Source organism: Pseudonaja textilis, chromosome 1 (genome assembly GCF_049901715.1).
Source record: "Pseudonaja textilis isolate UNSWEBS1 chromosome 1, rPseTex1.2, whole genome shotgun sequence".
Taxonomy (NCBI): Eukaryota; Metazoa; Chordata; class Lepidosauria; order Squamata; family Elapidae; genus Pseudonaja; species Pseudonaja textilis.
The window spans coordinates 14,164,276-14,184,825 of record NC_141990.1 but is presented as its reverse complement, the minus strand read 5'-3'; the positions used below and the strand labels follow the sequence as shown (position 1 = coordinate 14,184,825).

The 20,550-nt window shown below is 39.6% G+C and overlaps 1 protein-coding gene across 8 annotated transcripts in view; it reads left to right on the top strand.

The window, feature by feature from the left end:
• Positions 1–20,550, top strand: part of AUTS2 (activator of transcription and developmental regulator AUTS2) — a 983,444-nt gene that overhangs the window by 723,723 nt on the left and 239,171 nt on the right. The gene's annotated exons all lie outside the window — the stretch shown is intronic.

Sequence of the window (20,550 nt, the reverse complement as noted above, 5' to 3'; positions counted from 1 at the left end):
GGTGTTGCTTATAGAAACTGCCTCTCCGTTAACCCTCATTATGTTCTTGGCAGGACTAGACTTCTTGTCTCAGGAATTTCTCTGGAGTTTTTTTCCATCCTTTGCTTGTGTGAAGTGACCATTCAAAGTTACAATGGCACTGAAAAAAGCGACATGACCATTTTTCACACTTACAACTGTTACAGCATCCCCACCGTCATGAGAGGCCAGACGAGGAGATGCGTGCCTTGATGTGAGTGATATTGAGGCAAAAAAAGCCCTATGGCATCCATCATCCAAGGGGCTTGCTGAATTTAACAGAATTTAACAAAAAAAAACAGAGTTGAAAGGGATTTTGGACGTCTTCTAACCCAACTCTATATCATTTCAGACAAATGACTATCCAATCTCTTCTTAAAAACATCCAGTGTTGGAGCATTCACAACTTCTGGAGGCAAGTTGTTCCACTGATTAATTGTTCTAACTTTCAGGTAATTTCTTCTTAATTTCTAGGTTGCTTCTCTCCTTGGTTAGCTTCCACTTGTCTTTCCTGCCTTCTGGTGCTTTGGAGAATAGCTTGGGTCCCTATCCTTTGTGGCAGCCTCTGAAATATTAGAACGCTGCTATCATGTCACCCCAGTCCTTCTTTTTATTAAACTAGATGTACTCAATTCTTGCAACCATTTTTCATGTTTTAGCCTCCGGTGAATGAAAGCTGAGAACATCCTAGAGGCCTGAGGGTAAACATCGAGAAAAACAAGCATTCCCCTCATATTTTCTTTTAAGAAGTCAGTGTATTTTTAATCATATTCCTTTTCAACAGATCATTCATTCATCGCATGCTTTTTCCTCCAAATCTACTTCCCATCAAAATAGCACAATGTGACCAAAGGGCTTTCTGCATGTGAGGAACACCAGATATTCACTTCAAGTTTTATTTATATTTTTTAAGAATTTATTTGATTTGTCAATCGCTTACAAGATACAGGTATAAGAATAAATATAGTTTTGAATACATGAGATAGATACTCATAAGAAAAATAAAAAACAATAGGACAGGGACAGTAGGAACGTTGGTGCGCTTATGCACAGGCCTCTTAGGAAGCGGGTGAGGTCAATAGTAGACAGTCTAAGGTTAAAGTTTTGGGGGATTGGGGAAAAAAACCCACAGAGTCAGGTAGAGTATTCCAAACATTGACCACTCTGTTGCTGAAGTCGTATTTTTTGCAGTCAAGTTTGGTGCAGTTTACCTTGAGTTTGTATCTATTGTGTGCTCTTGTATTGTTATGACTGAAGCTGAAGTATTCATTTGCAGATAGGACATTGCAATGTATGATTTTATATACTATATTTAGATCGGACCGAAGGCGGCATAGTTCTAGGTTTTCTAGGTCTAGAGTTTCAAGTCTGGTGGCATAGGTTATGCTACCTCAGTTCTGGATGCCATGCAAAACCACTAAAAGGGAAATGTTGCAAGGTAGAGTCATTGCATGAAGCAACGGGTGGAAACTAATTAAGGAGAGAAGCAACTTTGAACTAAGGAGAAATTTCCTGACAGTCGGAACAATTAATCTGTGGAACAACTTGCCTCCAGAAGTTGTGGTTGCTCCATCACTGGAAGATTTTAAGAAGAGATTGGATAACCATTTGTTTGAAGTGGTGTAGAGTTTCCTGTTTAAGCAGGGGGTTGGACTAGAAGACCTCCAAGGTCCCTTCCAACCAGTGGTGGGATTCAAAAACTTTTGCCACCAGTTTGGTGGGCGTGGTTTGGTGGGTGCGCTTTGCGTGCATGCACACACTTTACATGCACGTGTGTGCCAAACACGCACTTTGCACAGGCGCAGAGGCGTTCCAACTCATCTTCTGCAAGCCTGCATTCTCCTGGTCTCTTCAGCAGCTGCCACGCGGCACTCTTCTGTGCCGCGCAAAGCAGCTGCACTTCAAAAGCAGAAGATAAAAGTGAGTATAGGAGCCCGGGCAGGCAGGTGAGCCCAACAGCAGAGCGGTGGAGAGAATCAGTTAGGTCTCTGCTGCTCATCGCCACTACCGGCTTGCCAGAACTGGGCCAAACCAGTAACATACCACCACTGCTTCCAACTGTGTTATTCTATTCCGTTCTGCCTTGATTGCAGATGTGTCCAACAGAGTAAGTTCAAAAAAGATAAAATGGCGTTATAAGGGTTCACTCAAAGCTCTGTCTGATTTTTAATGTGCGTCCACATTAACAACAAGTGGGACTCCTATCACTCCATCGTGGCCACTATCTGCACGGGTGACCACCACATTGTGGTCACCCCTGCATTGCACCAAATGTTGTAATCTGACTGTATTTTGAGGAATAAATTATCAAAACCATCTTATTTAGTTTATACATATCTCATATTTTCTTGGCATATTTCCATCGACTCTGATATATGTTTTTGGTTTTGGGTTGGTTTTTGGGGGGCGGTTAAGAAGAGCCAAAAGATGAGTGGCTATGGTAAAATGCTTTCTAATGTGAAGGCAAGGCCCTTAAGATTGATGGTTAAACGTAATGTACTGTTTCTCAACCTTGGCATATTTAAGTTATGCAAATATTGAACCCCCAGAATTCCCCAGTTCCATGGCTGGCTGGGGAATTCTGGGTATCGAAGTCCGTGCAACTTAAAGTTGCCAAGGTTGAAAAAACACTGGCTTAACATATAAGGTTTATTTTTTATTTTTTTCAGAATATGTGGAATCAAGGTGATATTCCTCCTAGAACTAAGGAGAAATTTCCTGACAGTTAGAACAATTAATCAGTGCTTGCTTCCAGAAGTTGTAAATGTGTCAACACTGGAAGTTTTAAAGAAGAGATTAGACAGCCATTTGTCTGAATTGGTGTAGGTCTCCTGCTTGATCAGAGGGTTGGACTAGAAGACCTCCAAAGTCCCTTCCAACTCTTCATTCTGCTAAATTCTATTATACTGTAGTTGCATCTATAATCAGCAGAATTAAGTGACCGGGGAGACAATGTCTTTCTCTCTTCATTGCCCTATGCTCTCGGGCACCAATTCTGCTTCAAGCATCCTCATCCACGCACAAACTTTAATAAAGATTACAGGCATGGACACCCACCTGCTGTTTGGTTTGTTGGGTACCCGATGATGCTCCTGGTTTTGTTTTCTATGTCGGGAATGAGGTTTAGAGCCAGTTTCTGTGTGTAATATTTTCCCTCTCTCCTTTTTTCTTTCTTTTTTTCTTCATGGAAACATCTGGCTTCATTTAACTGAGAATAGAGCTTTTTGAAGCCGGGTAACTCTCCCTTCTTCGTATTCAACTCATTTTTTTTTAACCACAATGATCGCCATTCCCAGGAAAATATGCAATATGGAAATTGTGTTGGCCTGCGTCCACCTCCAAAACTGAGGGAAGTCGTTCTGAGAAGCTGACCTTGGCTGCCTTATTCCGTAGGCGAGGAAATATAAACCTACCCTCCTCACTCCTCCCTCTCTTCCCCTCAGCCCATAGAGAGGCATATGAGCAACAGGACAGGTTCACAAGTATGTAGACACCAACAGTGGTTTGTTTTTATTGGTTGGCTGCCGGTTTGAGGAACAAAAGCATCACAGTTCCCGAGAAAGCTCCTCGGCATAAAGGAAGCCTTTCTAGATATAAATAAGGTACTTTAAAAATGAACCATCCCTTTTTCTTTAATGGTTAGAATGTGTTTGACAATGTTTATCTTCCGATGGACCAAAGGCTTAATTTATTTCCTGCTTTTCCTGTAAAGATCTATAAAGCTAAGTCCCTCAAGGAGTCTTTTTTTACCTTTGACCAGGAATGAATTTAAGGCAGTTGGTTTCAGCATGCTGGCTATCCAATCTTTGAAAACCAGCAGGGCATAAATGCCAAAATTCAGTCAACAGGTAGTCCTCAACTTATAACTTAAATAATTCAGTCATCAGGTAGTCCTCCACTTATAACTTAAATAATTCAGTCAACAGGTATCCCTCAACTTATAACTCGTTTAGTGATCATTCAAAGTTACCATGGCATGGAAAAGTGTCCTATGACAATTTCTCCCACTTATGACCACTGCAACGTTCCCACGGTCACAGGATCAAAATTCAAATGCTTGGCAACTGGCTCATATTTATGACGGTTGCCGTGTTGCCGGATTATGTGATCACTTTTGTGACCTGACAAGCAAAATCAGTGTGGTCACTTAACAACCATGTTACTAACTTAACAACTGCAGTGATTCACTTAACAACTGTGGCAAGAGGGGTCGTAAAGTGGAGAAAACCTCACTCAATATTGCTTAGCAGTAAAAATGTGGGACTCAATTGTGGTCATAAGTCAAGGACTACCTATGCTGTCCTAAAATAAAGCATGACAAGGAATAATGGAGGGAGAGAGGAGAGATTTAACCTGGAAATAAGGAGAAACTTTCTGACAGTGAGAGCAATCAACCAACTGAACGGAAGTTGGCCTCGGAAGTTGTGGGAGCTCCATCACTTGAGACTTTCAAGAAGAGATTGGACTGCCATTTGTCAGAAATGGTGTAGGGTCTCCTGCTTGGGCAGGGGGTTGGACTAGATGACCTATAAGGTCCCTTCCAACTCTGATTACCTGTTAATCTGTGTTTCTGTCCAGAATCACTGACACTGATGAACAAATCTAGGTGTTCCTGTTTTGCAAAACTCAGAGACTGCAGAATGAATGGTCCCAAACTCTCCAAACTAGTCCCTAACTGATAAAGGTTTAACAGAATATTTGTATAGCTTCAGCTATTTGCCTGGAGAGAAAATGCGGATGGATGAAGTCTCATCATTACCAATCTCAGATTGCCTTGGAACCAAATGATTTCTGCAATGTTTACTGTTGAACGTTGGACAAATTCCACAAAAGTTGGAGTCTGAGGCAGTTATTATGGACGTGGTGGCTCAGTGGCTAAGATGCTGCGCATGTCAATCAGAAAGGTCGGCATTTCGGTGGTTTGAATCCCTGGCACCGCATAACGGAGTGAGTTCGCGTTACTTGTCCCAGCTTCTGCCAACCTAGCAGTTCGAAAGCATGTAAAAATGCAAGTAGAAATATAGGGACCACTTTGGGGAGAAGGTAACAGTGTTCCATGCACCTTTGGCATTTAGTCATGCCAGCCACATGACCACAGAGATGTCTTCAGACAGCTCTTCGGTTTTGTAGTGGAGATGAGCACTACCTCCTAGAGCCAGAAACGACTAGCACGTATGTGCAAGGGGAACTTTTATCTTTACCTTTATACAATTATTGCCCAAAGTCAGTGGGGAATAATGGAAATTGAATGGGGAGAGACCACATCAGAAGATGGAATTGGGGCTTTCTTGCTTTGAGGGGAGGAGGTTTGGAATTTCTTCCCAGCTCTATTAAATATTCAGCATCTAGCTGAAGCTGGCTTCAACAACCATTTTGGTCTATTTTCCAGCTACATCTAATAGAATCCTATGATATTAAAACTTGATGTCATAGCTGGATAAAGTTTTAAGTCCTGAAACCAAATTTATGTAGCGTTACTATAAAGCACCATGGAGTGGTATATAAGTCTAAGTGCTATTTCTATTACCCTTGAAGAGCATTTGTGACATATGATGGCTGAATTGCTACTCCAGAGGGCACAATAGTATCTTCCCCCTGTTTAAGGATCAGTATTGCTAAACAATTTATGAAATCCTGGCACTCAGTCCTATCAGCCATCAACAGGCACATAGAGATAAACAACATCTACATGCCATTTAAAAGAGGCAATCAAAAAGCTAAAAAGGAAACAAAAAAATATCAAAACACCTTCTCACCAGCAATCAACACCCAGATAAGCAGAGAGTAACACCAAAGTTCTTGGAAAAGGAGGAGGAACCACCTAACTTATTAGTGCTTATATATAATATAAAAGAGGTACTTATATATAATTATGTTCATTTCTATAAATCCCCTACAACCTAGTTCCAACCATTTCAATCAAGTTTTTTGTGGGACATAGAATTTTTCAATCATTTGGTAAATACTGTAACATGTATCAGAAGAGGGATAGGGAAGTTTGATCCTATGTTTCATCTTGGTGCTCCTAGCAGCTTTTACTACTGTAAACCATAACACCCTCATCTGATGGGATTAGAGCTTGAGGACACTGGTTTGCAGTAATCATGGACTTCCTTGTCTTTAACAACAATCATTTTCTAGGTTATTTAACATTCACCTGAATCTGTCAAGTGAATCACCCAGAACTTTGGAGGGAGGGACTACCAGAATGCTGTTGACACCCAGATCGAATCCTGCTTAATATATAACTTCAAAGAAACTCTTGCTTCCCTTAAGCATTGACTAAATTAATTAATGACTTAGATCAGTGTCCAGCCTTGGCAACTTTAAGGTGTGTGGACTTCAACTCCCAGAATTCCCCAGCCAGCACATCCCGACTTAGATGATAGTGAACAAACTGAAGTTAAATGGTGTTGTTACTTAAAGAGGAAAATTGACCTGAGGATTAGGGTTCATTGTGTTTTGAAAAAAATCTGCATCTCCTGCAAGGGACTATCTGCATTTTTGGGAGTCAAGTACATCTAGCCCTTCAAATGATGAGGATGTTAAGGAATTCATTTGCATGAGTCAAATGTGCCAGTTGAGATTGTTCTTGAGCTGGCCAGATCTGGTCACATTTATCCATGCTTTGTTCACACCATGGCTAATGTTTTTGCAAGGCATTTATATAGTATTATCCTTAAAGAATATTTGCAACATATGCTGGCTGAATTGCTGCTCCAGAGTGCACAATAGTATCTTCTCCATGCTTAAGGATCAGTAATGCTAGAGAATTTCTGGAATCCTGGCACTCAGTCCAATCAGCCATCAACAGGCACATAAAGATAAACAACATCTACCTACCATTTTAAAGAGGCAATCAAAAAGCTAAAAAGGAAGCAAAAAAAATCAAAACACCTTAACTCCAGCAATCAACATCAGATAAATAGAGAGGGTCACCAAACTCAACACTAGACCAACAATCAAACAATAAAAAAAAACATCCCAATCAAATACTAATATTCCCATCAACACCAACAAGGCAAGCACTTGTACATAAACAAAGACCAAACCTTAATCCCTTCTAAAGCTGTAGGTGTTACCTAGTGGACTAAGGCAAGGGTCTCCAACCCCGGGGCTGTGGCTCACTATTGGGCTGTCAGCTATTCGGAACTGGGAGAGAGATGGGTGAGTGCACATGCGTGCATGTATCCCCACTTGTGCAAGCAATAGGCAAGCACAGCTGCATGTTTTGTCTAAGTGGCGGATGCATGTTCCTGCCACTTGCACAAATGGAGGTGCAAACACGCTTGCCCATGTGTAACTATCCTGTCTCCCAAGCAAGCTGGAAAGACTGGGGAACTCTACACTAAGGAAAAGACTGCAAGAAAAACAACCAAGCTCAGAGATCACCAAGGATCTTGCGAATTGGTTGGCAGTTTTTCTGCATCCAATGAAGAATGTAGGCTTTAACTTTTAAAACTTTAACAAGTTGGAGCCTCTATAAAGAAACATTGTCTCCTTACAAAATTAATGATGAGTTATATAGTATGTTATGCAATAGGATTTGTTTTACTTAACCGAATTTTTACAATGTGATGTAGAGTGTGGAATTATTATTCACAAGAAGAAAAAGAAAACAACTCTAAAAACTTTTGTCAGCTCAGAGTAGAACAGATTGATGGAAAAACTTTCCAGATGTTGGCAAGACTGTCAGAATTTTGAAAGCACAGGCTTGAACTTTCCAAGTGGCAAAATTGAAGCCAAATGATGTTTTATTCAATTAAGTTGAAGGATACACTATCTTTTTGTGAGTTTTTGTTAGAGCTTTTTTAGGGAGGATTGATGGCCTTGTAACTGAGCTCTCCCAAGAACGAAAAGTGATAAAAGTTCCCGCTCCCCTTTCCATCCCTGTATTTGCCTCAGAAAGATAGTGGGAATTTGCTCATTGCTAACAAGGAATAATGGATAACATCTGAACTGTGTTGTGCAGAGAAGAAGAAATTGTATTAACCCACAAAAATACATAAATTGAGCTCTAAAAGACTTGAAAAGTTGTTAGCTCTTGTCAAAACCTGTCCAGCACTTATGAGTGAAAAGATATTCTCTGCAGGTGTCAAACGTAACTAATGAGCCATGAGGAGTCGACAGGAAAAATAATGGAGATTATAGGTAAGGAACATCATGAATGAAGTGTGAATAGGCAGCTGGGATGTGTGACTGACATACCAAAGAAAGTAAGACAGGCAGAAAAAGAAGATCCATCATTCACTTAAAGAAAATGGACATGTTCTATTGCTTGATAGATATCTTCCTGTCCAGTAATCTTAGGAACATCTGAAGGAGTTTGGTGTGAAAATAACCTCTGCGAAATTGTAAGTTGATTACTCGTCTTTGGTGAAAACACTTAACTTTTCAGGGAAAGGAGGAAGAATAAAGTTGTGCTGCAGATATACAAGCACCAGGCATTTGAAAATCAAAATTTGACATGAAGAGAGCCAGTTTAAGGGAAACTGTGCCATCCGCCTAATCTCTTTCTCCTATATTGTCATATAAATGATATGACACTTAAGGAGAGTAAAACGAATCACTAAGTGAACTACAGTATATTGGAAGTTAAGGCTTAGGCTTGATTATCTAGGCCTGAATAAAATCCAAATTGGTGTGCTTAAAGTACCTGTAAATTGGGAGTAGAGTAGCTGAGACATTTTTGCTAGAGGGACCAAGAGAAAGAAAGAAATGTGTATATCTGCGTCTTGTTTGTACATGCCTCAGCCTGAGAAATAAATGAAGCCTCCAGTTTCAAAGAAGAGAGCACATGAGAATAGAAGTAGAATAGAATAGAATAGAATAGAATAGAACAGAACAACACTTAGTGATAGTCATAGGTTACTAATCAAATCATGCTAGGAAACAAATAAAACAATATAAATTGTAAAGATACAAGCAACAAAGTTACAGTCATAAGTGGGAAGAGAGAGGTACTAGTAAGTGTTATTATAATCTAGAGGTAGAGGAATAATCGTAATACACTCTTAGTAAATAAGTTGACAGGGTTGTGGGAATAGGTTGTTTAGCAGAGTGATGGCATTCGGGGAAAAACTGCTTGGGTCAAGTTGTTATGGTGTTCAGTGCCTTATAGCAATAGCAATAGCACTTAGACTTACATACCACTTCAGAGTGCTTTACGGACCTCTCTAAGCGGTTTACAGAGTCAGCCTATTGCCCCCAATAATCTGGGTCCTCATTTTACCCACCTTGGACGGATGGAAGGCTCAAGCAACCTTGAGCCTGGTGAGATTCGAACTGCTGAACTGCAGCCAGCATCAGCATAAGTAGCTTGCAGTACTGTATTCTAACCACTGCATCACCACAGCTCATATAGCGTCGTTTTGAAGGTAGAAGTTGAAACAGTTTATGTCCAAGATGCGAGGGGGTCTCTAGGTATTTTCACAGCCCTCTTTGATTTATTTATAGTAGAGTTATATCTTTGGAGCAAATGTCCCAGAACAAATCATGAACAAGGTATGGTAGAAAATCAAATTGATTCACATCCCGTTGTCTGAAATTTCTGGGTGTTTTCTGCAAAAAGGGTTACTATCACTATATATTAGAACATTAGAATTAGAACATTAGAATACTTTATTGGCCAAGTGTGATTGGACACACAAGGAATTTGTCTTGGTGTAAATACTCTCAGTATACATAAAAGAAAAGATACATTTGTCAGGAGTCAAGAATCATAAGGTATGACACTTAATGATAGTCATAGGGTACAATCAGCAATCAAATCATACTAGGAAACAGTCAGTATAAATCGTAAGGATACAAGCGACAAAGTTACAGTCATACAGTCACAAGTGGAAGGGGATGGGTGATAAGGAGTGATGAGAAGATTAACAGTAATAGTAGTGCAGACTTTGTAATAGTTGAACAGTGTTGAGGGAATTATTTGTTCAGCAGAGTGATGGCATTCAGGAAAAAACTGTTCTTGTGTCTAGTTGTTCTAGTGTGCAGTGCTCTATAGTGTCGTTTTGAGGGAAGGAGTTGAAACAGTTTATGTCCAGGATGTGAGGGGTCTGTAAATATTTTCCCAGTCCTCTTTTTGACTCATGTAATATACAGGTCCTCGATTGAAGGCAGGTTGGTAGTAATTGTTTTTTCTGCAGTCCTAATTATCCTCTGAAGTCTGTGTCTGTCCTGTTGGGTTGCAGAACCAAACCGGACAGTTACAGAGGTGCAGATGACAGACTCAATAATTCCTCTGTATCAGCAGTTCCTTGGGCAGTTTGAGCTTTCTGAGTTGGCGCAGAAAGAATATTCTTTGTTGTGCTTTTTTGATGATGTTTTTGATGTTAGGTGTCCATTTTAGGTCATGTGATATAGTAGAACCTAGAAATTTGAAAGTCTCTACTGTTGATATATCCTTTTGTTTTGCAAAGCATTGGGCAAATGAACTGGGGATGGGAGGAATCACTTTGGATTAGAGCAACAGGCTGGATCCAAATACTGTATGTTTGGAATGGCTCAAACTGGATTGGATTTTTTTTTCCAGAAATTTTGAATTAGGCCCATGAATGAGATCAGGCGATCTCTGCATGTGTCTGCTGTGCTGTGGAGGTACAGGTAGCCCTTAACTTACAACAGTTCACTTAGTGACTGTTCCAAGTTACAACAGCAGAGAAAAAAAGTGACTCGTGACTGTTTTTCACACTTACAATGGACATGACCAGCATCCCCCTGGTCATGTGATTAAATTTCAGATGCTTGGCAACTGACTCATATTTATGACGGTTGCAGTGCAAAGCCAGATTCACTCAGTAATTGTGTTCCTAACGTAACAACTGCAATGATTCATTTAACAATTGTAGCAAGGAATGTCATAAAATGAGGTAAAAACTCACTTAACAATGGTCTCACTTAACAACAGAAATGTGAGGCTCAACTGTAGTCATAAGTCGAGGACCACCTGCATACCCACCTCTGTATTTATGACTCAGGAGTAAAGCCATTTGAGTCTTATTGTTATTTGGATGGCCCACCTGGTCATAACTGGATTGATTCTTAAACTGTGTTGACGACTTCTTGGTTAGTTGTTGTCCTTCTTAAATTGCAAACAGCTTCGTTGAAATTAATTCTGCAAAAGGCAAGGTGTGAATTCTCCAAGACAACCCATGTGGATTTGCTGGCTTTTATTTGTCTTGCTTTTGAATGACGACATTCAACCTGGAGAAACTGTACCAAGGGTAAGACAGTTGCATAAATTATGCCATAATCTTTCAGGAAAAGATGCGGGGAGGTTGAAGGATCTGTGGCAAATGCTCCTTATCCAAACTTTGGAAGGAAAACAGAGGGCAGCTGCCCAACCGCTCGGTTAGATGTTTTCCACCGGGTCTTTTCCATCCTAAAACTTCTCCACTGGATTCCTTTCAAGCCTAATTAAAACCAGGGTGGTGATTCAAGACAAGCAGTGTCCATATGAGACGGGAAGGCATTTCTGCTTTTCCCACTGCACCAAATCAGACTGCATTCAGACAAGGACACGTTTTCCAATCAGATGCTCTCTGGTGTAATTGGCTGGCTGAAAGCAAGGACAGATGGTTTACTGTTTCATTTGTTTCCCCCTTCAGATTTTCTTTTATGCCTTTAGGAGAGAAAAACAGAGAAGAAAATTTTACTTAAGAACAACAATCTCCTGGAAAGGAGGGGAAAAAAAAAAAAAAAAGCAAGCCACCGCACACCACCAGACCACCTGCTAGCGTTTGTTTTCCTCTCTGTCTGTATATGTGTGTTTACGAACGAAAAGATATGTTGGATGAGGGAGAGTGTTAGAAACACTAGGCGTATTGACTGCTTGGTTTCTTATACCCTGGTGGTGTTAACAAACGGTAGATTGTTAGTGACAATCACATTTTCCTGGCACTCCAAGTGGGCGGCTTGATTTAATCGCTCAGTTGCCACTTATTATTCCGTTGTGCTGTTCCACTAGGGAAAGTGACTGATCAAATGCTTGCTCTCTGGAGCAGAAAGGGGCTTTTTTTTTTTTTTTTTTTTTGTAGTGGGGAGGGTAGCATCTAAATCCTCAGTACAAATTGCAGTATTTCTGGATTCCCAACGTGGCCTATTAAAGCCTGTGGGGCATTAAAAGCTCATTAATACCATGTCAGAGAGAGAGAGAGAGAGAGACAGACAGAGGGAGGGGAGAGAGAGAAGGAAAAAAAGGCTAATGATCCAGTTGCTTAGCTTCCTGAGAAATTGGAAATTAATACAACTGCTTCATTAATATTGGCCTGCGTTTGATGTTCGTTAGCTGGCAGCTTTAATGATCTAAATGCTTACCAGCCAGCCTGTTTGCTTGAACCGAATACACTTTCAATTACCTATATATATTTTTGTGTGTTTTTCACCCAGTCTTCAGCCCCTTCCCAGTTGACAAAGTCATCCACTAACTAGCTGCATTTCCAACCCCCCACCCCCCCCAAAAAAAAACCTAACAGATGCATAGAGAAGAATTGGTATCTTTTTATTCTTGTTCCTCCACAAGGATAGATGAAACCGACTTACTGTCCAGTCGGCATTGTGTCTCAAGGATTCTTACGGGAAATGTTGGGTGGACATCAAATGCTTGGGAGTCCTTGGAACAGGGTTCATATAGTCTCTTAAAGTAAATGTTAGCATTCAGAAATGTAACTCTGGTGCATGTTAGAAATGAGTTAGGTGGATTACCTCAACAGTGCATACCAGATCCAAAGAACATATCAATTGTAAAGTTCTTGGTATTCTCTGAGATTGGTGGTTGGCTTGCAGACATTTCATTACCCAACTAGATAACATCATCAGTGAAAACAACCATGCCTGGAGATCATTGAGAACCCCACAGATCAACCCTAAGTTACATACACTCTCTTCTATTGAAACATGTAAACTTTCATGTCTGGCTTTGTAGAATTCACGAGGCTCTGTCTATGGAGATTCTCAACCATCCAGGTCATGGTTGTCCCAATGATGCTTTTTCAAGAGGCAATTGGACTTTCTAGTTTTGCTAGAAAACAGAACTGAAGAAGCTTCTTGAATGAGAAGTGAAATGTCTTCAAGGAAAAACAAAGAAAGTTCAGTTGCCTCTTTCTTGAAAAAGCACCTTTGAGTCACAAGTATATGATCAAGTGGGGTTGGGTAGTTTGTGGCTCAGGGCATTATGGAAACCCAGTCATTGTCTTAGTATGTTGAGTGAAATAGCCTTCAAATTACGCAATAACATGTAATGGTGCTTTGTTAAACCTGTTTGGGGGTTGTATTGGTTGAACCCATGTGTTTTGGGCATCTTGCCCAGACGTTGTTGGATTACAATACCAATTACTCCTCAGCTTTGACAAGATATGGAGCTGAAGCAGAGGAACATTTGGTGGGACATATGTTACACCACCCTGATGTCCACAAAAGAGATGGATGGAGGCATCTGTCAGTTATTCTCTTGGTTGAGACTGCCTAGATAGATACATAGACAAAAGAAATGAGTAAAGGCCATTAGTAGCCACAATCTAATTAGTGTCTTATGCTCTCGAGAATGCCGGAGCCATGAATTTAGCTAGCATTGATGGCCAAACATTTTTTTTATTTATTAAAATCCATATCTTTTCTTCATAAATGGAATGGAAAGACAACCAACATCTATCTGTCTATCTCAAAGGTGCTTTTTCTTCAAGAGTCAACTGGACTTTCTGGTTTTTCTTTGAAGACGTTTCACTTCTCATCCAAGAAGCTTTTTCAGTTATGACTGGATGGTGGGGAATGGAAGGATTTATACTCCTTGCAGACAGCTGGTCATTTGCATTCTTTTAGCGGGTCATTAAGGTCACCTGGAGGTTTATCTGTGTCATCAGGGTCACCTGAGTGGTGCAAATGAGTGTGGAGCCTTCTTGGAACTGTTGAAAGGACTGTGTTGTAGATTGGAGATAGATGGTGTCATATTCCTCCATCTCTGTTGAGAGAGGGCTGTTCAGTTTTGACATAGATGGCCTCTTTAACCCCTCTTTCAAACCAGCAATCCTCTCTGTCCAAAATATGCACTTTGTTGTCTTCAAAAGAGTAGCCTGTGTCTTTTAAATGCAGACGGACTGCTGAATGTGTTTGTTCTCCTACTTTGTGCCATGCATTATTAAGTGCTTGTTTCAGCTGTCTGCAAGGAGTATAAATCCTTCCATTTCCCACCATCCGGTCAGAGCTAAAGAAGCTTCTTGGGTGAGAAGCAAAACTTCTTCAAAGAAAAACCAGAAAGTCCAGTTGCCTCTTGAAAAAAGCACCATTGCGTCAACCATGACTTGGATGACTCAGAATCTCCATAGACAGTTAGATATCTACTTACTTACTTACTTACCTACCTACCTACCTATCACATTGAGGAATATTTCTTGATGTTAGAATACAACTACACCACTGTTTCTAGCCATCCACCATATATTTCTATAATAGCGTTAACTCTTATCACTGGATCTGCTTGGTAGATACTTTTCTTCTTTTGTCAGGGAATTTTCTCAGCTCTTTTTAAATATTTTTTTTAAATAATAAAAATACTTTTCAAACTAGATTAGATCGCTTGTGGAATACACATACCAGAACAGTGATTAGTGTGGATTTCAAATGACACGTTTAGCAAATATTATATTGCCATTTTCCTTATTCTGGTGAAAGAATTTGGAAGATTTATTATCAGAATTGTTCTCTGTCTTTCCTGCAGAATGGAACAAATGATTTGCCAATTGGTGTAGTGACTAAGTAACCAGTTTAGAAACTAGGAGACTGGGTTCTAGTCCCGCTTTAGGCATGAAAACTGATTGGATGACTTTGGGCCAATCACCAGGAGGCTGTGAGTTCTCGTCCCACGAAAACTGGCTGGATGACTTTGGGCCAGCCAGTCTCTCTCAGCTCCACCTACCTCATAGGGTAGTATTGTGGAGATATTAGGGAGAGAATATTAGATATGTTTGCCACCTTGATTTATTCATTAAAAATATTAATAAAGATGGGATAAAATAAATAATCAGAATTACTCTTCATTGGGTATGTTCAAGTGGAGACTAGATAGTCATCTACCCAGGATGCTTTAATATTATATTAATTTATAAATTTAATTTGGATGTTTCTGCTGAATGGCCTAAATGAAGGAATCAAGAGAAAGTTCAGAATTAGAGTTGTAAGTAATGAGAGTTGTTAACCAGGTCATTCCATATCTGCATCTGATACTATGACCCTTTTTGTTATTGTCATTAAGTAAATCCATTGTACAAGGTGCGTTTTTGCTGAAAATATGGAAATAAATGCCGGTTTCTAGCGGAAAACTTAAATCATGGTCATGTGACTATGGGGTGCCACAAATGACTGGGAATGAGGGCCAGTTGCCAAGCACCCAAAATGCTATCCCATGAACTGCAGGTGGAGGAAGGGGGGGGCGGGTGCCAGAACTTCAGAACCAGGTCTTAAGAATCTCTGGGGAATTCAGTTGTAGCTTCAATACGTCACTAAGCAACCGGTTGTTACTTAAGGACTGCCTGTAGTCCCTTCCAGTTCTGTGTTTTCATGAATTGGGAGAAAAGCATTGATTTTCCTTTCACCTCCAGAAATTTAAAATAAGAGGGAGAAGTCCAATGTCCTCTTTTCATTATATTGGAGTCTAGCATTGAAGATATAAAATCAGTGAGAAATAGTAGTTTAGAGACAACTAAGTAAGGATTTGTCCATATGGTTTAAATGTCAGCTATGGAATCATGATTCATTGCTGCCACATAGCTGGAGAAAGTGGGAGGGGGGGTGATGCTAATTGAGTAGCTCTTAGTAGACAAAATATATTTCTTTTAATAGCTCAAGGTTAAAGAATGTGGTGTAGAAAGAATTGGAACTTACTTTGGGATTGGTTCATGTGGTGTGATGATGAGTGAAAAGGGGATGGTTTGTAGATTGGGATACTGTGGGGAAGCCGGGAACATTTTAGTTTCAGAATCCCACAGATGTGCCAGGTGCTATTCTAATAAAAGTAATTTTGAGATTATGCTTGTCTTGGAGTTACTGACAGGAATGGATATTCTCTGGAATGCTGACATTAGAATTTTTAATATCGGATCATCTGAGTGATTATATTTTCAACAGAATACAGAATAATAGAGTTGAAAGGGACCTTGGAGATCTTTTAGTCCAACCCGCTGCTCAAACAGGAGTCCCTATACCAATTCAGACAAGTGGCTGCCCAGTCTCTTCTTAAAGATCTCCAGTGTTGGAGCATTCACAACTTCTGAAGGCAAGTCCTTCCACTGATTAATTGTTCTAACTGTCAGGAAAATTTCTCCTTAGTTCTAGGTTGCTTCTCTCCTTGATTAGTTTCTACCCATTGCTTCTTGTCCTGCCCTCAGGTGCTTTTGAGAATAGTTTGATCTCCTTTTCTTTATGGCCGTCCCTCAAATATTGGAACACTGCTATCATGTCACCCCTAGTCCTTCTTTTCTCTAGACCAGTCATACCTGATTCCTGTCATGGTTCTCCATATGTTTTAGTCTCTAGGCTCTTAATCATCTTAGTTGTTCTTCTCTCCACTCTTTTCAAAATGTAATTTAGAAAATGTAACAGATTCTGGATGGGATTATTTCTCCTGAGGATTTAGTGATAGACACACACCTTCCTGGATGCCTATGTGATATCCTGTGTGCAACGTTCATGAGGATTGGATTGTGCACGGTGTACACTAGTGTGGTGTTTAGCTACTTTCCTCTATGTTATGGCAGTCTAATACATTAGATGGTTTTCATGTGTCATTAGTGAACTATCATTTGAGGATGATTGAACAGAATCCAAATCTAGAGTGAGACACAAATATTATACTCGTGAAAGATTGAAACATTTATTCATTCATTTCTAATGAACTCTTATGGGAATTCTGTGCAATTATGGGAGGAGGGAAATGAAACATAATTGTTTGATGAAATTCATGGTAACATATATCCCTGTATCTAGAATTACTTATAGCCATTAAAAAGGACATTCAGATATTTTAGAATCTTGTTCTGACCCAAACCCTTTTCCAATAAAACAAACACGAACTAAAGGGAACAGAAACCTTTTAATGATTATTACGAATCCACGGTTAAAAGGCTGCTGCAAACTAATTAACTTTGATAAGCACAAGCCTCGCCAAAACTGTGCGAGACTGCCAAGAATAACAGATAAGAAATATTTCACAACTCAAGAGTCTTCAAATACCAACTTAAGATACTGCAATGTCTGTGAGGCCAAGTTTCAAAACGTCTTTGCTTCCTACAAAGAACGTTTACTTCACAGCTGGCTTTTATCTTCTTGAAGGAGGGCCCATTACCTTGTAGCCTTACTCCCGAGTCGCTCGTGCTGCTGCAACTGCTCTTTCCTGTTAGCAGGCCTGCACGCACGCGCACTTGGCACAGGCTCCTCGGGAACCTCCTCATCGCTGCTGCCAGCCCCCACAATCTCTGAAGGCAGCAATCCACTCCCTAATGGTCCTGGCTCCTCATCTGAGTCCTCGCTCTCCTCAGCCATCTGCACCTGCTGCCAGCTAACCACAACAAATCTAAAGATGTTTATTAGAAGGGAGAGGAACACAATAAATTGAATAGTGGGATTTTGTGTGTATAGGCAAGCAAAAGACTTTGCCTTGTGTATCTGGGACATGGATAAACAAAATAATTTTAGATGAATGGCCTAATGCTATGCCACTGGGAATTTTTATTAAAATCTCTGCCCTGGCTGCAGTGATCCTCTCCAAAATACCATTGCCCATTTTACCCCTGGGTGAATGGTCAACCTTCTGCAATTATGCAAATTTAGTGGCACAGTGGTTAGAATGCAGTACTGCATGCTGCCTGCAGTTTGGCAGTTTGATTCTCACCAGGCTCAAGGTTGACTCAGTCTTCCATCCTTCTGAGGTCAGTAAAATGAGGACCCATATTGTTGGGGGCAAATATGCCGAATCTGTAAACCAGCTTAGAGAGGGCTGTAAAGCACTGTGAAGCGATATATAAGTCTAAGTGCTATTGCTATTCAAGGTATTCAAAATGGTTATGCCCCAGTCTTTCAATTTTAAATTTCACTAGAAGAGAACATTTGCAACTCAAGGTTGGACTGTGGGTTCCTGATGCTCTCTGATTTTGGTTGGTCCATAAAAATGTCTCAATCAAATAAAAAAAAATCCTAGAATGGGAAATAACCCCATTATCAGTGCAAAAATCCAAACTAAAGTGTGTCAGTTTAAATTCTGCTTCGACATATCTATGGAGATTCTCAGTCATCTAGGTCATGGTTGTCCCATAAGGCAACTGACTTTATTTTTTTGCTTGAAATCTCACTTCTTATCCAAGAAGCATCTTCAGTTCTGACTGAATGCTGTGGAATGGAAAGATTGATATTCCTTGCGGTCACTTTGAAGGGTAGGTCATTAGCTGTCTGAGAATTATTGAGGCTTCTTGGAGGTTTATCTGTGCCCTCAGGGTTACCTGAATCACAGTGCAAATGGGTGTGCGACCTTCTTGGAAGTTCTGAAAGGACTGCATTTTAAACAGGAGATTGGTGGGATTGTGGTTCCATGTTGCAATGATAGCAATAGCAATAGCATTTAGACTTAATATACCACTTTATAGTGCTTTACAACCCTCTCTAAGTGGTTGTAAGTATAATCCTCAGATCATAGGAAATAATATATTCTACTTCATTTCATTTTCCTAAATTCTATTCTGAGCATTGCAGCCCAGAAAAATGGAATGGTCCAAAGAACCTAAATGGAAGAATGGAAGAAGCTGAATATGTGTTCACTTTAAGGTAAGGTGGCTAAGGAATGGAGGCTATGATAGCACTCTTCGAACACGTGAAAGGCTGAATAAATATTCAGCATATTGCCTCCAACAATCTGGGTCCTCATTTTACCCACCTCGGAAGGATGGAAGGCTGAATCAATCTTGAGCCTGGTGAGATTTGAACTGCTAAATTGCAGGCAACCGACAGTCAGCAGAAGTAGCCTGCAGTACTGCACTCTAACCACGGCATCACCATGGCTCATGATGATGCAATGATGCAATTGCTTTTAAGGAATCATTTTAAATTGTAATTGTAATCTTCCATTCTAAAATTTAAATCCATTCTTCAGTGTCCTGCGTTTTGGAGCAAAACAGAACAAGCTTTATTCAGCCTTTCACGTGTTTGAAGAGTGCTATCATAGCCTCCATTCCTTAGCCACCTTACCTTAAAGTGAACACATGTTCAGCTTCTTCCATTCTTCCATTTAGGTTCTTTGGACCATTCCATTTTTCTGGGCTGCAATGCTCAGAATAGAATTTAGGAAAATGAAATGAAGTAGAATATATTATTTCCTATGATCTGAGGATTATACTTCTGGGAATGTGGCCTGAAATTTTAGTTGTAGCTCATATTCGTTTTGCTGTTGGTAGGGCTACATTTGGCCAGCCAGAAACCCATTTTGTTGCAGTGGTAGAAATGATTTTTTCTTAAAAAGAGCTTTGCTTCTTGTATACATTGGGGTTGAATCTTACATATGGTAGTTGCTTTATTTTGTAACAGTTTCCCCCAATTCTTGCAGTAAATGTATTTTAACAAGCTGAAACCTTGACTTACTGACTGTGAGATTTTTAGTTCTAGCAGCTGGGAAGTCTAACAATTATCATCTTCTATTCCAAGAACCTTTTTCTAAGTATTCACCAAGCCAGATATCTTCATTTATACTTGTGTATTGATTTTTTTTGCTTCCTAAGTGAAGAACTTATCTCTGCTAAATTTACTAGTGTTACTTGAAGACCATTTCTCTAACTTCTTCTAAAGTATTCCTATCCTATCCAAGTTTGCATCATCTTTCAATTCAATAAGCATTTCTTCAACTTTATCCAAATCATTAATGAAAATATTAATGAAAATTTTGTAGTATCATATGTAATCTTTCACTGAATGAGGGATCATTGATAACCTAGTTACTTCTCCCTTTATTATGCCATCTAGTTTGCACTTAACTAATTAGCTAACTTAGCCAATTATGTCTAGAGTATTGCAACTGTCTATTAAGTAAGATTTCCATTTTTTTAAAAAATGAAATGTTAATTTGGCAAGAGTTTTTTCTTGAATCTTACATATTCTTGCAGTAAATGTTGACTTGATCTTTTAACAATTTAAAGGATTTTAAAATTTAAAATTACCATTGATATAATTAAAGTTAAAAGATCACCCTTTAATATTGAATTCCAATTAAGACCTTGCAAATTATACAGTAATTCTGTTGAGTAATAGCAAAAGCTGAACTTGACGCCAAGATTCTGTTCTTAGCATAGGAACGAGGGACAATTTATTTCCATGTAATTGACATTGAGTATTTTAATGTCAGCTTATTCATACATCTGAAAGCAATGTATGAATAACTAGGCACTTTTAGTAATTTCTGCATTATAAACTCCAGTGTAAACATGTCTATCAAGAGATATGGATTGGATAAAATTCTTCATCAAAGAAACATGGGTGCACAGTGCTTTAAAAATAAGAGTA